Consider the following 9,604-nt stretch of genomic DNA (forward strand, 5'->3'; position numbering starts at 1 on the left):
TTTCTAGTTAGATTTTTAAATTACTTTCTGCTAACTTTTAAAAAAAATGTTTGTTGTTATTTCAGAGAGAGGCAGAGAGAGATAGAAACATCAGTGATGAGAAAGACTCATTGATCAGCCCCCTCCTGCACGCGCTGTCCCCGCTCCTCCCAACTAGGAATCAAGCCCGCAATCTGGGCATGTGCCCCACCAGGACCAGAAATTGAACCTAGGCCTCCAGGTTCATGGGTTGACGCTCAACCACTGGGTCACACAGGCTGGGTACTTTCTGTTAACTCTTTATATTAAGGGTATTAATCCTTTGTGGCAAATACATTTTCTGTTTATTCTCTTCATACTTCTGTGCTTTTTATTTATCTGAGTTTTACTTTTTAATATGTAGGCAGGTTCATTGGTCTTTCTCTTTATAATTTGAACAGTCCATCTCCATATGTAAAGTTAGTATATATTTTTACCATTTTAAACCTTTAAAATTATAATTTATCTCTCTGAACTTTATTTTTCATATATTGTGTCTTGAAGGTATAAATCTTATAATCAGTTAGGCAGTATTTCCAGTATTATTTTTGACTCATCATGCCTGTTTACCAAAAGTTTAAATTTCTGTGTGTACTAGGATCTATTTTGGACTGGTTTGCTAAATCAAACTTAGATGAATTTATCTGTGTAGTCCATTTCTTGGGATAAAGTATTCCTCTCAAACAGTGGTTCTCAACCTTCTGGCCCTTTAAATACAGTTCCTCATGTTGTGACCCAACCATAAAATTATTTTTGTTGCTACTTCATAACTGTAATGTTGCTACTGTTATGAATCGTAATGTAAATATCTGATATGCAGGATGGTCTTAGGCGACCCCTATGAAAGGGTCGTTCGACCGCCAAAGGGGTCGCGACCTACAGGTTGAGAACCGCTGCTCTAAAAGAACTTTGAAAAAATACCTTTTTATGTTAAAAGTGTTTATTTAAGTACAAGTAATTCTTGTTTTATGGTTACTGCTAAAATTACCTTTTTTAAAAAAATTTTATTGATTTCAGAGAGGAAGGGAGAGGGAGAGAGAGAGATAGAAATATCAATGATGAGAGAGAATCACTAATGGGCTGCCTCCTGCACACCCCACACAGGGGATCAAGCCCGCAACCCAGGCATGTGCCCCTGACTAGAATCGAACCCGGGACCCTTCAGTCCACAGGCCGATTGCTCTGTCCACTGAGCCAAACCGGCCAGGGCTAAAATTACATTTTCTTAACACATTAAGCGCCAAGCCTGTTTTATCTTCCTTTCTGTTTAGCCCGTGATATCCGATTTCACCAATATGCTGGCGGCTGGAGATCTGTGTAAGGTTGCGATAAGACTGCATGTATATTTTCAGATATATTTCTTGTATTTATCGCAATCTGTACTCTGTATACTTTTAGAAATGCTTTCTCTTCAGTCAGTTGTCTGTGGTTCGTGTTCCAGTGCAGTTTAAAGAATTTTTCTTTACCCGTAACAGTGACAATGTCAGTAGAAGAAGCGTGTGAAAGCGATTCAAATGAAATTAGTTTTCCTAAAAAACGTCGTAGAGTCGTTCTTTTTTCGTCATCAGAGGATGAGGTTGAGGATTTTGAAGAATGGCATGATCCGAGAGGTAATCAACCAAGAATTATGCCTTTCACCTATCTGTCTGGCTTTAGGATTGAAGACTTGAATGCAAAGTCATGTGCAACAGTAGAGAATTCTTATGAACTGTTTTTGCCTAATGAATTGTTTGAGGATGTCGCCAAACAAACGAACTTTATATGCGTCGCAAAAACTAGGGGTTGAAAACTCGCAGCGTTTGTGTAGGTGGACTGTGACAAACAAAAATGAAGTGAAGCCGAAACCGGTTTGGCTCAGTGGATAGAGCGTCGGCCTCAACAGTAGAGAATTCTTATGAACTGTTTTTGCCTAATGAATTGTTTGAGGATGTCGCCAAACAAACGAACTTTATATGCGTCGCAAAAACTAGGGGTTGAAAACTCGCAGCGTTTGTGTAGGTGGACTGTGACAAACAAAAATGAAAAGATTTTTTAGGTTGATTCTATGGATGGGACTAGTTAGACTACCATCTTTACATTTATATTGGTCCCATGATCCTGCATATATGCAAACTTTCCCGAAAAAAATAATGTTGAGAAATTGATTTGAAATATTATTACGAATGCTGCATTTTTCAGACTATAGGGAGACAGATATTTCCAATCGTTTATGCAAAATATAACTAATAACATGGAAATAAATTTCAAAAAATATTATGATCCATCTAAAGCTATATGTATCGATGAATCTTTGATACCATTTTGTGGCCGCATAATATTTAGGCAATATTTAAAACAAAAACACCACAAATATGGTATTAAATTATTTAAGTTGTGCTGCGGATCTGGGTACACATATGCTTTTCGTGTATATGCAGGGAAAAGTTTAGAAAAAGAAAATATGGCACCAACTAATGTTGTAATGTCTCTTTGTAAAGATGTATTCAATAAGGGACACGTGTTGTACACAGACAACTAGTACACGAGTTTAGATTTAGCATATAAATTACTCGATAATAATACTCATTTAGTAGGAACATTATGTTCAAGTCGACGGGGAAATCCTCATGAAGTAACGTCAAAGAAACTAAAACGGGGAGAAATTATAGCAAAAGAGAACAAAAAAGGAATAACCAGTTTAAAATGGAAAGATAAACGGGACATCTTACTTCTTTCAACAAAACATACGTCAGAGATGGTGAATGTTGAAAATTGATCAGGTCACTTCTTGAAACCAAAAATTGTAGTGGGTTATAATGCAGGAAAAGCAGCAGTTGATATATCTGATCAAATGAATGCCTATAATAATCCGTTACGAAAACCCACGAAATGGTATAAAAAGCTAGCCTTCGAGCTCCTACTAAATACTGCTGTTCTCAATGCTCATATTTTATTTAAAAATATTAGCAAGAAGAATATGAGTATCACAGAATTTCGGAAGAAATTAGCTGTCCATCTAACAAATTGTCAGGATGAAGAAATTCCAAGTAGCAGTACTGTAAATATACCTCAAATATCTCGTCACAAACTGCAACAAAAAACTGGAAGAGTGTCTAAAGTTCGAAGATATTGTAAAAAAATGCTACGAAGATAATGCAGCACGATTTGGACGAGATATTGCTAGAAAGTTGACAAAACAAGTTATAACAGTCTGTGAAACCTGCACAGGACAACCATTTTTGTGTATACCATGTTTTAATAATATTCATTAAAATTTTTTTGGTAACAAGTAATATTTAGGTCAGCGGTTCTCAACCTGTAGGTCGCGACCCCTTTGGCAGCCGAACGACCCTTTCATAGGGGTCGCCTAAGACCATCCTGCATATCAGATATTTACATTACGATTCATAACAGTAGCAACATTACAGTTATGAAGTAGCAACGCAAATAATTTTATGGTTGGGTCACAACATGAGGAACTGTATTTAAAGGGCCAGAAGGTTGAGAACCACTGATTTAGGTACATTCTTTTATGATCTCCAAATTATTTAAAATTTATTAATAGAAGAATATAATTTTTTAAATTGTATATCGTCAGTCAACAGTGGCCTGAACGAAAAGTACACTGTGAGGTCCGGACAGAAAGTATAGTGTCAGTCACCGGTGGCTGACATGGCTGCTTAACATGTTAATCTTTATATCCTTAGGTACTAACTATTTTTTAAAAAATATATATTTTATTGATTTTTTTTACAGAGAGGAAGGGAGAGGGATAGAGGGTTAGAAACATTGATCAGCTGCCTCCTGCACACCCCCTACTGGGGATGTGCCCGCAACCAAGGTAGATGCCTTTGACCAGAATCGAATCTGGGACCCTTCAGTCCGCAGGCTGACGCTCTATCCACTGAGCCAAATCGGCTAGGGCAGGTACTAACTATTAAATTTAAAATAGAAAACACCAAGAATGGGAGTGGGTAATAGAAATGATATTGATAACCTTTTTAAGTAAGAAAGCTCATTTGTTCCTAGGAAAGGGAGGGATTTTTGAAGCCTTTTGAAGTAACACTTGAGACTGTCCTCCATGTTCATGTTGTATAATCTATGGACAATGTTTAGCTGAATTAGGCTGTAGTCTTTTGTCCTTAGTGGATTGTTTGAAAAGTGGGGGTGTTATCATTTCTTTCTCCAGGGTAAATTTAAGGTAGAAGATTTGTTCATTAAAGTTGTAGAGTTTACTGACCTTGAGCCATAATTTGTCTTTATGAGCAAAGCAAATCTTTTATTAGTGTCTTGTTTTCCTATTCATGTTCTGCTTATTGGACTTTATCTGGGAACTTTAATCACCATATTAACTTTCCTTCTTTAGGAGGAATAAAGCAGTTATATTCCTTAGTAAAAACTCTAAATTGGGAAGATATAAAAGCCAACCAACTCTTACCACAGGCTTTTAGCACTAAAATCACAGGTTTAAAATCATATTAACTTGAGTGTCATTCCTTTGCCAGGTGGCTAAAACAGAGTCTTGAGATTTTTTGTTTTTGTCCCCATTCCCCCTTTCCCCAGGATTGATTCCCCTCCTGTCTTTAAGTTCATATATCGGTTGTGAAAGTTAACACAAGGGCTGGGTAAATGCCATATTCTGTGTAGGTCCCTATGAATTGGGAATGCTTCTCTCACATCTGCAAAAAAATGAATGTTGGGAATTTGAGTATTATTCTTAAATCTAAATTGATAAATTCTTTGATAATCAAAGTATTACCTTTTTTTAAAAGGCTTTCTGTTTTTTTGTGTAGCTCTTGAGAGTTTTTTCTAAATAGGGGTGTTATTCATGTATATTGGATTCAATGTTTTACGATAAAAATCATGTTGAGATTTGCTGATGCTTTGCTTATATCGATTAATAGAAATACATAGAATTACTTATACTTTTTAATTACTGGATCTAGAGTTTCCTTTGCTAAGATGTCCCCAGTTTAGATAATCTCAGTGTTTGAGCTAGAAGGTGATGTGATCTTTTCAGTTAACTATTGGACAGATGAAAGACTGAGGCCCAGAGGTTGAAGGGTTGCCCAGAGTCACACTGGTCTGTCAGAGAGCTGAGCCCAGCTATTCAATATTTTCACTTTCAGCAGTTTGGTTATAAAATGTCTTGTAGTGGTTCTCTTGGAGTTTGTTGATTTTCTTGGATTTGTAGATTGCTATCTTTCTTTCCTTGAATTTGGATAGTTTTTGGACCTTATTTCTTCAAATAATCTTTCTATCCCGTTCTTCTGGGACATCTATAATTTGTTGGTCCATTTGATGGTATCTCCTTAGTTATGTTTGCTCTGTTCATTTTTCTTAATTTATTTTATGCTTTTCTGACTTAGTAAAAATTGTCCTATTTTTTAGATTCATCAGTTCATTTTTCTACTTGCTCAAATCTGCTGTAGAAACCTTCTTGTGAAATTTTTAATTCAGTTCTTATACTTTTTAGCTCCAGATATTTATTTGGTTCCTTTTTATCATTTCTGTTTCTTTATTTTGTGTATAAATCATTTTTTAAATTTCTTTTAGTTCTCTGTCCATGGTTTTCTTTAGCATATTTAAGATAGTTGTTTTAAAATACTATTGTCTAGTCCTGGCCAGTGTGGCTCAGTTGGTTGAGAGGCATCCCATGCATCAAAAGGTCGCTGGTTCAACCGGTCAGGGCATATGCTCAGGTTGCAGGTTTGATCCCCAGTATCTTTCTCACATAAATGTTTTCTCTCTCTCCCTTCCTCTCTCTCTAAACTCAATGAAAACATTTAAAAAAAATAAATTTTTTTTGTTGTTTTAGTAAATCCAATGTCTTGGCTTATTCATTGTTGGTTCACTATTTGATATATTGCAACTGAAGTCTCTGTCCCTTAGCTTGTGTTCAGCTAGTGTTTTGATGGATACTTCTTTGGATGCCTGGAACTGGACAAACAAAGCACAACCTCTCCTAGTCTTTGCATATTGGCTCTGTGACAGGGCACTCTTTCAACACTTAGGTTTGCACTGAAGTGAAAGTTGCAGGTCTTCTAAGGTCTTTTCTGAGCATGCATCTTGCCTTGGGCGTGTGTATGGCTTTCTATCCCCACTTACAGTGCTTTTGAATGTCCTGATTTCTCCCCAGCTTTTCTTACAGGCTTTATGGAGTCTCTTTAACCATAATCTTTTGCTCTGGGTGTCTGTAGGTTGTTGTTAGTTCACTTGTAGTGGTTTTGAGCAATGCCACTTCTCTGGCCTAAGTTCAAGTGTCTTGTGTCAATCCTGTAGGTAACCTGTCTGATTAGAACATAACCTACAATGATTTGTGAATGAAGACTGCTCTGCTCTTTTTAGAACCAGAAATCAGGGGCCCACACTGGGCATGCAAGCTGCCTTTAAGACTGCTGGGAGTATGATGAGGAAGAACAAGTAGCACAAAGCTTTCCTACTTTTTCATGATGCAGTGTTCACTTGTTTGCTATAAACTTGTTGACTCTTTCCAGGGTTCTGACAAAGTTGGTTCTAACAGTTTCTGCTTGTTTTTTGATGTTTTGGGAGTGGCGGGGGGGGGGGGGGGGGGGGGTGGCCAGCCTCCTGTCCTTATTTTAATGTTATTTTTAAGATTTTTATTTATTGATTAGAGAGAGAGAAACATCCATTTGTTGTTCCATGTATTTATGCATTTATTGGGTGATGTGCCCTGATTGGGGATGGAATCCACAACCTTGGTGTATTGGAATGACACTCTAACCAACTGTGCTGTCCAGCCAGGGCTGCCTTGCCATTTTCTTGAGCTTAATCTGTACTTCTGAATGGTTGTCGTGGAAGATCACTGAAGATTTTAAAAGTTAAAGGTGTGCATATCAACCATCCCTGTAATTATTTCTATAATTCAAGGGGTCTGCATAGGTGGGACCACACTATCCCTTTAATTTTTGTTAAATAGTTGATGCTAGCTATGGTTTTTCTGCTATACGTTGAAATAAATGTAGTGATAATAAATTTAACTGCTCACCCTTGTGCCATCTAAAAGTCATCTGTATACTATCAGTAGGTTATATATGCTTTGGGAAATATTTCCCTACCATAAATCTAAATCTGGGATGACATGGGTAATTTTGCTTCATCAGCCCCTGCTGTATTTTAAGTCAGGCTACACTGTTACATACATTGTAACAGTCACATTTACTTGCAGGCACTCCACAATTCATAAATGGTTTGTGCTCCAATACTTTTTTTTTTAACTGATGTTTTTGGTCTGGGAACTTTTAAATCAGTGTTATTCATAAGACTTAGGTTACCAAGTCAGCTACAAATGCTACCATTAACCATGTAAAGTAGAAAAGAGTACTATGGAGCCAAAAGTGGGTTTTAATTACTATATTTTATACACGTGTTTTCAGACTTTGAACCCCCTAGAAGAGCTGGGACTTTTTAATGTTTTCATTATTATTATTATTATTATTATTATTATTATTATTTGAGACATAGAAGGAAGAGAGAAAAACACACACACCACAAAACATTGATGTGAGAGAGAAACATCGATCGTTCGCCTCCCATATGCACCCTGATCAGGAATCAAACCCACAACCTTTTTGGTGTATGGGGCAATGCTCCAACCAACTGAACCTGGGCAGAGGACAGAGGAGCTGGGACTTTTAAATGAGTGTGATAAATTCTCAGTTTGGTTTAGTTTACCTGTTTGTTATTATTGTTTTTAAAATTTCCCTCAAGAGTAAATTTCCCTCAAGGGTCCTGGGAATAAAACCTTCTGCTTTCCTTTTCCAGTGATATCACTTGTTATGTATCCACTCTGGAGCATGGCTCTCACCATCTTTTCTGTTTCTGCAGTAAACACTTTGTCCATTACAAGTCTTTTAAAGGACTTCTCATTAAAATTTTAAAAAATCTGTTAGGGATAGGGGGAAAATGAGAGTTGAAAACTTTTTTCTGTTTACACTATTGTGCAATGGGAAAAATAAATTGTACATAATGTTATGCAAAGGACCATGGCTGCAAAGATCAAATCTTGGACCAAATCTGCCCTAAGATGCTCTAAGTGTGCTGGTCTATAATGACTGACAGAGGCTGGGGATGCACTTGAGAAGATGCCAGCACTGAAGGTGGGGGAAAAGTTGAAAAAGAGCTGAAGGGAGAGTACCTTTTCTACTTCTGGCTCCTTGGTAGAGATGGCCCTATGAGTTGTAGACCTTGTCTTGGATGTAAGGAGAGAACTGGGGATAAGGAAGCTCAGTGGAACAAAGTGGGGTTTGTCTCCTGTGGGTGGCCCTAACATGGAATGGTGGGTGTGGGTTGTGTGCTCATATTTGCCCAGCATCTTTTTTGCTCACCTCTTTCCCCAGTATATTGACATTTCTTGTTGAATGGGTAAGTGTCCAGATCAGGTAGATGAACCATTCTTGGAGGCATGAACTGAGTAGGCAGTGTCACATGTTCAGGGATGTAGCTTGGCAGCTGGTTTTATTTGACTCTGCACACACTTCTCACAAGGTTTTATAATTAGTCATTCAAATGGAGGCACGTGAGCGCAAAAGAGGGACTAAAAATTGTTATATAATCGTTTAAATGTTTTTGACCAAATTTATTGTATGATAGACCTGTAAAATAATTATATTTTAAAAAAGCTATTTTCAAAAATAAAATTATCAAAGAAGCAAACTTCTGTGTATTAAATAACTAAATTGGTCATTTAAATATTATAATAATTAGTTCTTTTTTTGGTATATTTTCACATACTTTTATCATGTGCCATGTTACTGATGTTATTCTGACAAATATATTTTTCTCCAACATGGCTTTATTTATAAAATTTTCATCACATTACCTGAAAACTTCTTTAAAGGTTTTTTTTGTGTGTGTTACTGAGTTTGAGATTGTTGATGTTTTGAGTTTATTCTCTGGTGCCAATTGAAAGAATACTCTTGATGCTTCCAGAGCAACTTCTGCTAAAGGGGACGGTACTTTCAGACTCTTAAAAACTGAGATGAAAAATGTCTCAGTTCAGATATTTTCACAAGAACTGTTGTTTTTTTTAAAACCTCTATTCGGAATACCTTTGTTCAATAAATTTTATAAGACAAAGATTGTCAAATAATTGTCTCTTTGATTCTTTTGACTCTTTTGCTTAAATTTAGATTCTACAAATTTTTTAGTGTTTCAATTTAATTCCTTTTTTTTTTTTTTTTTGGTACAGAATATAGAGTTAGTTAACCCATTTAAAACCAGGAACGCTATAAAATGATTCTTTGGATAAGTTGAGTATTCCAAAGCATACTTACTGAATTTCACATTTTAAAACTCTGTATATTTGATTTTTTTAAAGTTCTTTGCTTGCTTTTATGGGGATTGATTTCACTATCTTCTTATTTTCAAGTTTTGGTTTTAGTAATTGTGGTTTGCCAAAAGCTTCAAAAGCTGACCTTAAAAAATATCTATTTGTTGAAAGTTTTGACTAAAGCTTCAAGACTTCCAAAAACATTCCTATCGTTTTGTGGTAATTGGATTGATTTTCAAGGTAGATTATTTTTTTTCCTCTTTTTAAAATAAATTTATTTTATTGTTTAAAGATAGTAGTACATATGTCTGCTTT

Source organism: Myotis brandtii, unplaced genomic scaffold, assembly GCF_000412655.1.
Source record: "Myotis brandtii unplaced genomic scaffold, ASM41265v1 scaffold300, whole genome shotgun sequence".
Taxonomy (NCBI): domain Eukaryota; kingdom Metazoa; phylum Chordata; class Mammalia; order Chiroptera; family Vespertilionidae; genus Myotis; species Myotis brandtii.